This window comes from Phalangium opilio, unplaced genomic scaffold (genome assembly GCF_054372755.1).
Source record: "Phalangium opilio isolate 3A_F unplaced genomic scaffold, DU_Popi_V2 ptg000662l_1, whole genome shotgun sequence".
In the NCBI taxonomy this organism is placed as follows: domain Eukaryota; kingdom Metazoa; phylum Arthropoda; class Arachnida; order Opiliones; family Phalangiidae; genus Phalangium; species Phalangium opilio.
The window spans coordinates 790975-800888 of record NW_028324246.1 but is presented as its reverse complement, the minus strand read 5'-3'; positions in this window follow the sequence as shown (position 1 = coordinate 800888).

The following is a 9914-nucleotide window of genomic DNA, read 5'->3' as shown; positions in this document are numbered from 1 at the left end:
TAAGTACTTGAATCGAAATTTTATAAGAAACGGGTGGATTTTATAGTATATATAGTGTTACTAAATTGTTATTTGCCTATATTAGTTCTGTTAACAAATAAAGTTTTCCGGTTATCTTCACTTTAGGGGGTCGTTTTTTTTAAAAATCAAAGTAACCTATGTTCTTCCCCAAGGTTCAAGCTACATCCAAACCGAAAATCTGTTCAGCGCTTTAGCCGTGAAAATGTGACAAACAGACAGAGTTACTTTCACATTTATAAGAGTGATCATATGTTTATAAGATATGTTCCATAAGTAAACGACGCGAGAATTGACTACACTCGCTTAATTTTGCGGTCCATCTTCCTATTTAGTCTGTACGAAGCCTTTGACAGTGCCTCGCCAGGCGTCGCTTTACCTCGAATCTATGACCTACGTCACTTCATGACAAGCTCCAGTTTGTAACCAGTGACAAACGTATGGAACATATCTTATGAACTTATGGTCTGATTAAGACGAAGAATAGTTCAGTCACCTTCGTATTTTCCGTTGGTGTAAATTCAAACTTGCGCAAAAGGTGAAGTAGACAAATCTTGACTTCCATCAAAGCCAATCTCATTGCTATGCAATTTCTTGGACCAGCTCCAAAAGGAAGATAAGTGTACGAATTTGCAATAGTGGTTTTACTTTCTCCTAAAAACCTTTCATGGAACGAGATTATATTGATTAAACGTGAAGTTAAGTATCCATTAGTTGTCAAAATCGTTAATTATAATTATAAAATTTACCTCTCAGGTTTAAACTCTTCGGGTTCTGGGAAAAATTCTTCGTCGTGGTGCAAAGAATAAACAGGCATTTCAACTATCATTCCTTTTGGTATCGTTACACCAGTGTCCCCCAATTTGCACTCTTTGACGCATGTGCGTACGAGCCTGAAGTTAAAGTTAAAAATGATCCAAATGTTACTTAAGTCGATAAACTAAATTAGAGCTAATATCTTTTACTTCGTGGCAGGTGGAGTTAGTCTCAATGTTTCATCAATGGCAGCCCCAATATATTTAGCTTCACTTACGGCTTCAATATCAATTTCTGTCTGTGATTATAAAGGTGTGTCATCAAATATATATTTATTGTTTTTTTTTTTTTTGAAAAATATGTGAATCGTAACGTACTCTGTCTTTCCAAATCCTATCCACTTCTTCCAAGGCTTTCTTCTGAGTTTCGGGGTTCGTGGCAAAGTAATAAGTTACGGCTGTTAGGGTGGTAGCCGTTGTGTCGTATCCGGCCAAAAAGAAAATGATGGTTTGTGCCAAAAATTCTTCTTTTGTAAGAGCTATTAATTGATATGACAACTGAATAAATTGTTTTCAATATGTAGATCTTGTGTATCTTTAAGGTATTTCTAAAGACTCTTAATGTTTTGTTGAACTTGGAAAAAAAATTATTGTTTCGTATTTAAATGTTTTAAATCGCCATGAGTTACGGTGACGTATGATACAAACAGTTAACAAAATAAATCCATTTACTTTCTGCGGAAAGCAATTTATGTCACTAGTATTTTTTCCAGTAGCCGTTAAACAAGTTTCCAAAATTTATAACTAAGAGATAAACCGTACCTTAATGTTTTAAGATAAACATTGCAATATGATCCGCTTTCTTAAGTTAGTTTATTTAGAATATCAACCCTTGATTAACATTTCTTTAATTTCAGATGCCACGGAAGACAATTAAGAGAGGTCCCAGTTAAAGTTAAATTAAAGAGCGCTTACGTTTCCTCTTAATGTCATCAACACTGTTAATTTCTTGATTTGCGCCATTAACCTTTTCAGTTGCCTGGGATTCTTTGGATTCATTCGCATTTCCCTTAAGACTCTCTAGCAACAGTGACAAGAAATCATGACGTTCCTGGAAGGTTAGTTATTTACAATTTTAGCGTTAGCAAATTTTTCATTATACACGTTGCCTTCGTAAATAAAATACCTCTCTAGAGTTCTCTCGTCGTTCGACAATAGATAGCGTTATACTCTTGAAAAATTCTAGCGTCTCCAATGGAATTAGTGTGATTCCAAGTTTTCTTGCAAGTTTAGGAAATAGAACTGAAAATTTGTGGTAGCGATAATTCTTAATGGGATACACCAGGATAGAATATGTTCCTTCTTAATCGAGAGAGCGTATAAAATAATTAATGTATCAATTTGAACCATGTTTCTATCTACAATATTAAAGAAGATACGAGCAATTTAGTTTCCTTAATGGACACTGCGCGTTAGCCTTGTCCGCGAAGCACTGTGAAGTTCCCCTATTGGACACCTAGAACCCCACTACGCGCCATAGCGGAAACTTAATATCTCATATCTTGTATAATATTGTAGATATAATTATGGTTCCAATTGATATATTCATTATTTTAAACGCTCTTTTGATTAAAAGAAGTGATTATTGAAGTAATACAAGAAACGTGACCAAATATTTGGTCATCATCACGTGACTTAGATGGGATTTTGACAAAGACTGGACTTACGAGCGAAAAATACTCGTAAATTTCTTTCTGGTGCAAAAACGTTTTTGGCATGCTGTACGAATTGGTTTTCAGGATCATTGTGCGAATTGAGTTTAGTGCCAAACGCGATCATAGCGATAACGTCCAAACTATAGTTTCCAAAAAGCCTAAATTATAAAATTAAGACATTTATTGAAACTATTATTAAGTGCCATCTGATGTGAGGAAATATCTCAATCTTTTACTTTTTACAATCGACTGGTTCTCCATTTTTCGAGTATTTCTCAAAATTCTCTACTGAAAGCTTTGCGCAGTCGCATACGAGTGAAATCATCTGTTAAAACAATTGTTATGAATTTTTTTTTTACTTTAACTTTTGAAGATTTTATTTGCCTTCTTAAGTTTGCCGGAAGAGAAAGCGGGTGTCATAGTATTCCGTAAATTCCTCCACTGATCGTTTCCTGGCACGACGTTCACCATGTTATCAACTAACGGGTCACCTGATTTAAATTCCTGAAATTAACCAATGATCGCGGAAAAGTTGTATTTGCTAGACAATTTTCGCTCAGGCTAACTTCACAGTCAACCTAACTCACTCTCCTGGTTGAAAAACTAGTGAAATCCTTCACGAGAATTTGTTTGACAAGTTCCGGTTCAGCGAGAAATAATCCGGGTTTAAAACCAGTGTATGTCCTGTAAAAAATTTTGTTTGTTTGAGCACAAATAATTCACTATGTTTGGGATTTTCTCGATAAGAAAATGAAAGAAGAAAGCTAAATTTTTCTTTTCTCGTGCGAATAGACAAATTCGATTACTACAAAAAGAGAAACCAACACGCAGGGGCAAGGTCGCCATTGGGGTATACTCCCTCTCTGACCCACATAGCAAAAAGGCATAGAACATTTTCGACTCAAAATCTCCCATTGAGCCCATTGTAATTCGGTCGTACCATCCATTTTGAAACACCCTTCATAAGGAAGCTGTCGTTCGAATGCGACTGATGGTTTAACTTACCCCAGAATTCTGCCATATTTATAATACAGAGCTTGATCTGCTTCGTGCAGTTTCTATATAAAATATAAGAAACAAGTATTTGGTTAATTCAATTAAGGAAATATTGTAGTGCAATGAAAAGTGTTACACATTGACAAAAACATAGGATTGTATGCAAGTTAAATTAACCCTGTGTATTCTAGAGTGAAAAGATATGGGCTTCTAGACTGGCGTATTCCATTTACTGCTCTGGGGAATTCTGAAAAACTTAAGTGTGCCCTATTTAAAGTTCTAGATCAGTTCGCGCTCAACCCGAGAGTCGCTCGGATTAACTGATCTGTCTAAAAGCACGGATAAGTAGTGATGCTTTCTCCCTAAATCTGTAGGGTGGGTATTTTATTTACAGAGCAAGCTTCGAAAGACCTTGACCCTCTCTCTAGGATTTAATCCATAGCCAATCGCGAGCCATCTCAGAGCAAGATAATGGAATGGAAGAAAAACATTATAAAGCTGTCCTGTTTTAGTAAACGGGACAGCTATAATTTTGACTCAAATATCACAAAAAATAGCATTGACCGTTATTAGACCTTATTTCCGCCAACGAGACCAAATGTGGTGCCGAAAATGGGAAGTGATGGTATCGGTTTTCCAGCCCAATAGTAGTTTCTTTTAAAATAAAAACTGCAAAGAATTTAATTTATCAACTTATCCAAACAGTAACACTCATTTTGCGTAACTTAATTACAACTATAGGATTTTCGCGTGAAAGAAGGTGGTTTTATCTCTAACGAATAAAACGCGTGTGAAATTAGCAACTCGCTATTTTGGTGCGTGAGAATTTCAAATGCAATTATAATGAAAAATTTCACGTGAAAAATGAGCAAAACCAATTGATTCAAAGTAATAGGTCACTGAAGATATAAAGCTTGTTGTTAACGCATTACGTTCCAGCGTTTCCATAAGTTTTAAACTTTCAAGTGTCGTCATTCGATCCGTAGCTGACAGCAGTGACAAATGATTTGGTTCATTGGCTTCTTTAATTAAAGCTGCCACGATTATTTGTTTAATTTCTTTATTAGCGCCTGTGAATCTCATACAAATTATGCCCGTATAACACCAACGCATTATCAAAAGTGTCTAGACAGGGCGCCATCGAAGATCACCACTCAGTGCATTATTATTAATATCATTGCAAAACTCTTAACTAGTTTTTGAACGCGTAGATGTCAAACTAATCTGTCAATAGTACCCGCAATTTCTAATCGCAAAAGATAAAATTTTAACAAACTTACCAATACGCCCCAATTAAGGCAATAATTGTGCCAATTAAAAATGTTACACCTAAGCCTTCGTAAAATGACATGATTGCCTGCTAGAAATTTAATAGAATACTCGAAATTTCACACTCTAATTTTATATGATTTAATTAGTAAATTTTAAAGGAAAAGAGTACAAAGAACCGACCGGGCTATTAGAACACCTGTCTGTATAGTACACGCTTATTACTATCGGTAAAGGTATCGTAGTTTTTATATAGAATACGAGCGAGATAAAACTCTATGCTTTTTCAGACAATGTTATCCGTTGAAGTAGTTGCGCAATCAACATTTCAGTTTGTTGCGAAATAGTGTAAAATTAAACAAAGGGGTAGACTTTGTATCTATAATATCCTTGAAGTTACATAAAACAAGTTGGGAAACCAAATTAACCTCTCCGAGTTGAGCGGCAATTAAGAGGTTATTCTTAATTAAATAAATATAATTAATATTATTTTAATCGTCATTAATTTAACTTAATTCTAGTTAAATCGTTTTAAGAAACTTTATTCCAAAAATCATTTTAAACATAGCTATTGTTGACATTTGAATTGAAGCGTATGCCTCTTTAACAATTTTTGGAAATATAGGGTATATAAGGCGACTGATTCATAATAAATGATAAGAAAACCAGCAATTGCGTTAACCCTGGTGAAAGCCCTGCCATTGGGAGGCTACACGTTTCTCGTAACCTTGGCCAATCGCCGCGTACTTCTTAATCCGAACGATGGGAGTAGAAGCCAAAAATTGCTTTCTGCGAACACGTTTGCTCCGATTTGCAAACGCGATGACAGACACAGACAGACAGATACGTCCAGTGTAATACATCTCCGTGACGTCATTGTCACACGGAGAGGTAAAAACATGGCCGGGTTCTACCATAGGTTCATAGATAAACAATCGCAGTTCGCAGCCTTTGACTGTAGACGCCTTGTAAAATGAGAAGCAACATCTACATAAACCAACCAACCAAATAGAGAAGAGGTTTTTCTGAGGTCAATGGTTTATGGAAAATATTGCGACTATTTACGCGTGTTCTCTGTACTATGGTTGCGAAGGTGATCAGTTCTCATTACAGAGACTTGACGCATAGTCTTTATATAAGTTTAAATTGTATTGTTTTAAAACAGAAGCACATGTACTATACATCCATATATGGAAGGTGTGGCAAGATCATCGTGTTTAACGTAAGCTCTACGTAGACGCGAAGAATAACGGCAGAAGTTATGTAAAATGCCAGATCTATTAAACAAGTGAATTTGGGAATATCTCCGCTAATGAAAGTGTATGTCCTAGGTGGTAAATAATAGTGCTTAAAATTATGAAATATTGTTTCATCTTTAATGACATCTGACTACGATATCTTTCCCGTAAAATCGTCAACAGTTCATTGAACGTCGTAATTACTTTCAGTTCTTAAATCTGATCTGATATGGTGATACTATTCATCTCACCTATAGTGCTATCTGAACGATTTCCAAGCTCACATCTGTCCAGAACTTCAGATATCTTTATATTTTTTTTCCGATATCTGCGATTACTAGTGGATATCACACGAAAGGATCAAGTTTACTAGAGATGAAAGGCTATCCACTTGTTGATCAATATAACATGGCATTAGGCAAAGAATCGCGGATCCTAGTTTTCTTCGTCGTACGTTTGAAGGGGTGTTTCATAAATCCAATCACCGACTGACAATCTTTGACGTTTTTCACTCACTTTCTTAAACTCTTTAACGTGTATCAAACGCTCGCTGATAGGCTTTCGACGTCTCTTTGTCCTGTCTCGTGCAACTGTTACAGAACCTTTAGAATGACCGCATTCAGGGCATCTCTTACACTCGCATTCCTTGGTATTGTTCTCAGGGATACTGCAGGAATACGTTTCCAGTTCGATTCCTCGTAGAGTTCTCTCAGTGCCTGTATTCTTCGAAGCGCACCTGATTTCACCGAACAAGACCAAAATGGACAGCATGGCAAAAGCGGCGAATACAAGAAATATAACAATGACATCACGTAAATAAATCTTCGAAAATTCCATCCCTTGTTTTTGATTCAGATATTTCGAACAGGATTTCTTGTTCAGAAGGTTGTTTGATCGGATTTGATGTCCAGTTTCCCAAAAATTCATAAGTCTACAAATAAAGTATAGCCTTCTTATAAGCAAAAGAAGAAACTATTTTACTTTTCTTGCATTTATACAGGGTGTTTTAGGTAGCGTGTTCTTGGAGTCACTCCGAATGAAAAATTCCAAAGAACCATGTACCCGAACAAACCGCGAGCGATGGCGCAGAAGTCCAATGGAATTTGCTTTTAGAGTGACTACTTTAATAAAATGTGCTAATTAACAGTGAATTTTATCGCTTTTACAACATCAGTTCGAAAGCGATAAAATTTATTTCCGTTTACGCTTCAGGTGTTATACCAGTCATTTCAGAAATTGAAGCTCAAAGAAATTAAAATGCAGAATATTTGCTTTACATGTTGCTTTTTAGCCAGTACAATACAATTTACCTTGTGTTTATAAAGTTTTTAATGAAAGTTGATGCGCCCATTGAAAGTTCACAAGCTTCGAATATTGGAAAGAAAGAGTTTTTCATGTAATGTAACGGCTTACGCGACTTGTAACCATGAAGACAAAAATATTCAAAATGAGTGAGGCTGCCGACGTAGACGGCGTTTCCTTCGTTGAAGATTCCGTCCGTGGTTTCTCCCTTCTTCCTCGGAAACTTCTTCAATCTCCTCTGGCATTCGTTAATGAAATCCGGACGAGTGGCCTATTGAAGGGAATATAATTTGAACCAGGGATAGATGTAATTTTTCAAGCAGGAATGGAGAACAGAGTAATCTGGGCTCACGTGAAAGTCCCGGACCCCCTTCCCCGGAACGGGCGGGGGTATGAAAGAAGAGGCGGGGCTATAGCGATAGAGGTAAAAAGAAATTATGACGTTACTGACGGGGACGGCGAAAAATACGTAATCCCTTCTTACCTCTGTCGCTATGACCTGCCTCTCCTTTCATAACCCCCCTTACCGTCCCGGAGAAGTAGGTCCGGGACTTTAACGCGCCCAGATTACTCAGTTCTCCATTCCTGCTTCTAAAATTACATCTATCCCTGTACACATCCATGATGGAATAAACTCAAGGTTACTTTTACCCGAAGAAAATTAACGCAGTCGGCGTTATTCTGAAAAACAACGCGCATGCGAGGGTATTTGAAGACATCGTCCAAGGTATCAATATTACGATCGATGTCCACAGTTAGTTTGGTTGACAGATTGGCTTTGAAGACTTCCACCAAAATGAAACAGCCGACGAAATAGGTGGACAGTAAAACGTTTTTGGAAATTTCGTATTCGTTCGCTAAGTTATCGGAGCCACCGAAAAAATCGCGAAGTCCTCTCGGCACAAATCGATTGGCGATGGCTAAGCGAAGGCAATAATTGAAATTGAACAAAAAGAGAAAGATAATAATAATCATCCACGCCTAAAATGCGTCAAAATATGTCATTAATATGTAAAAACGGTTCGGAGCTTTAGAGGTCAGATGGAAAATTGCCTTAGGACGAAAGATTTGAAGGACACCAGTCAAAGATATTTGATACTCGGCTTCTTTGAAATACGACAGCACGTTGTGTTCCAAGTGCCAATATGGGTAAGTAAAAGTTCGATTAAATTTGTTCATGCTGATCATGTTCTCGATAGAAATAACTCTACGAGACATATATAGATCGCCCATCTAAAACGAAATATAAAACCGATATAATTCTCCGTAAGTTTTCCACCCAGAATTAAAATTACTGGCGCCCGCAGAATACTGGAAACCGGAATGTACGTTATATTTACTCTGAGAAAATAACAAAGAAGTTAAAACATACTCCATGGTAAACGCGGGTCAAATTTACCGGTCTGTCGGATACAGAAGGAATTCCCTATAAAGTCTTTCTCCGGGATTGTACCGTATCAAATTGAATGTTCTAGTAATAGTGTCGTAATCAATCTAGAAAGACAAATAAATAAGACAAAAACCGGAGGGCCACTTTTAATGCATTTTTGCTAGCACTTTTTTCATTGGCTATCTCCGTGTTGTGGCTTAAAAGACCGGTGCTGACGGACATTAACACTAACGACAAAAATTTTTGGAAAATGTATATTCATTAATATCCAATTTTAAGTAAAGAAAACTTGAAATTAGGCATTATTCCATCCATTAACTTTTATGGGAACAAAATTACACCTGGTTTATAGGTATAAATTTATACCAAAGGTTCACGCAGTTGTGGGTTTTCTTATCATTTATTGCGAATCAATCGTCTTATATACCATAAATTTCCAAAAATTGTTAAAGAGGCATACGTTTGAATTCAAACTTCAACAATAGCTATGTATAAAATGATTTTAGGAATATAGTTTCTTAAAATGATTTAACTAGAATTAAGCTAAATTAATTACGATAAAAGTAATCAATATCAATTATATTTATTTAAGAGAAACCTCTTGATTGCGTCTTGACTCAAAGAGGTTTATTTTGATTTTCCAACTTGTTGTTTTAAGGTGGAATTCATAAACGTCGGACGCAACGCAATTTAGTACAGGCAAAGGCAGGGCGTCGTGCGCAAAAGGCGGAAGTTTGCGCACGACGCCCTGCCTTTGCCTGTACTAAATTGCGTTGCGTCCGACGTTTATGAATTCCACCTTTAATATACTTTTGGTGTTATTTATAATTATTGAATATAAGCGCGAAAAACTTTACTCTAAACTGTGCTGGATTTACAGGTAACTAGAAAAATTACGGGATTACTTACGAATAGCATGATGACTCTCATTAAAGTTTTAGAATCCATGATTAGACTTGGTTTCAAAGGCGATGAGAAACCAGCTAGCTCGTAGTCCACGAAAAGAAATATAGAAGATGAACTGGCACGACCTACCAAGTTTTGCTGAAGTATTTGCAAAAGTAAATCAGTGTATCGAATTTTCTATCAAATTTGCTCTCAAATCTCGCGAGTTAATAGAAGCTTCAGTTAGATTTACACTTCACGAATTATCTTCAGTTTTTTCAAACAATAGTTCTTTGTTCGTTCCTTTAATGATCTCCAATTGTTTGGTACACTCAATATTCTTGTA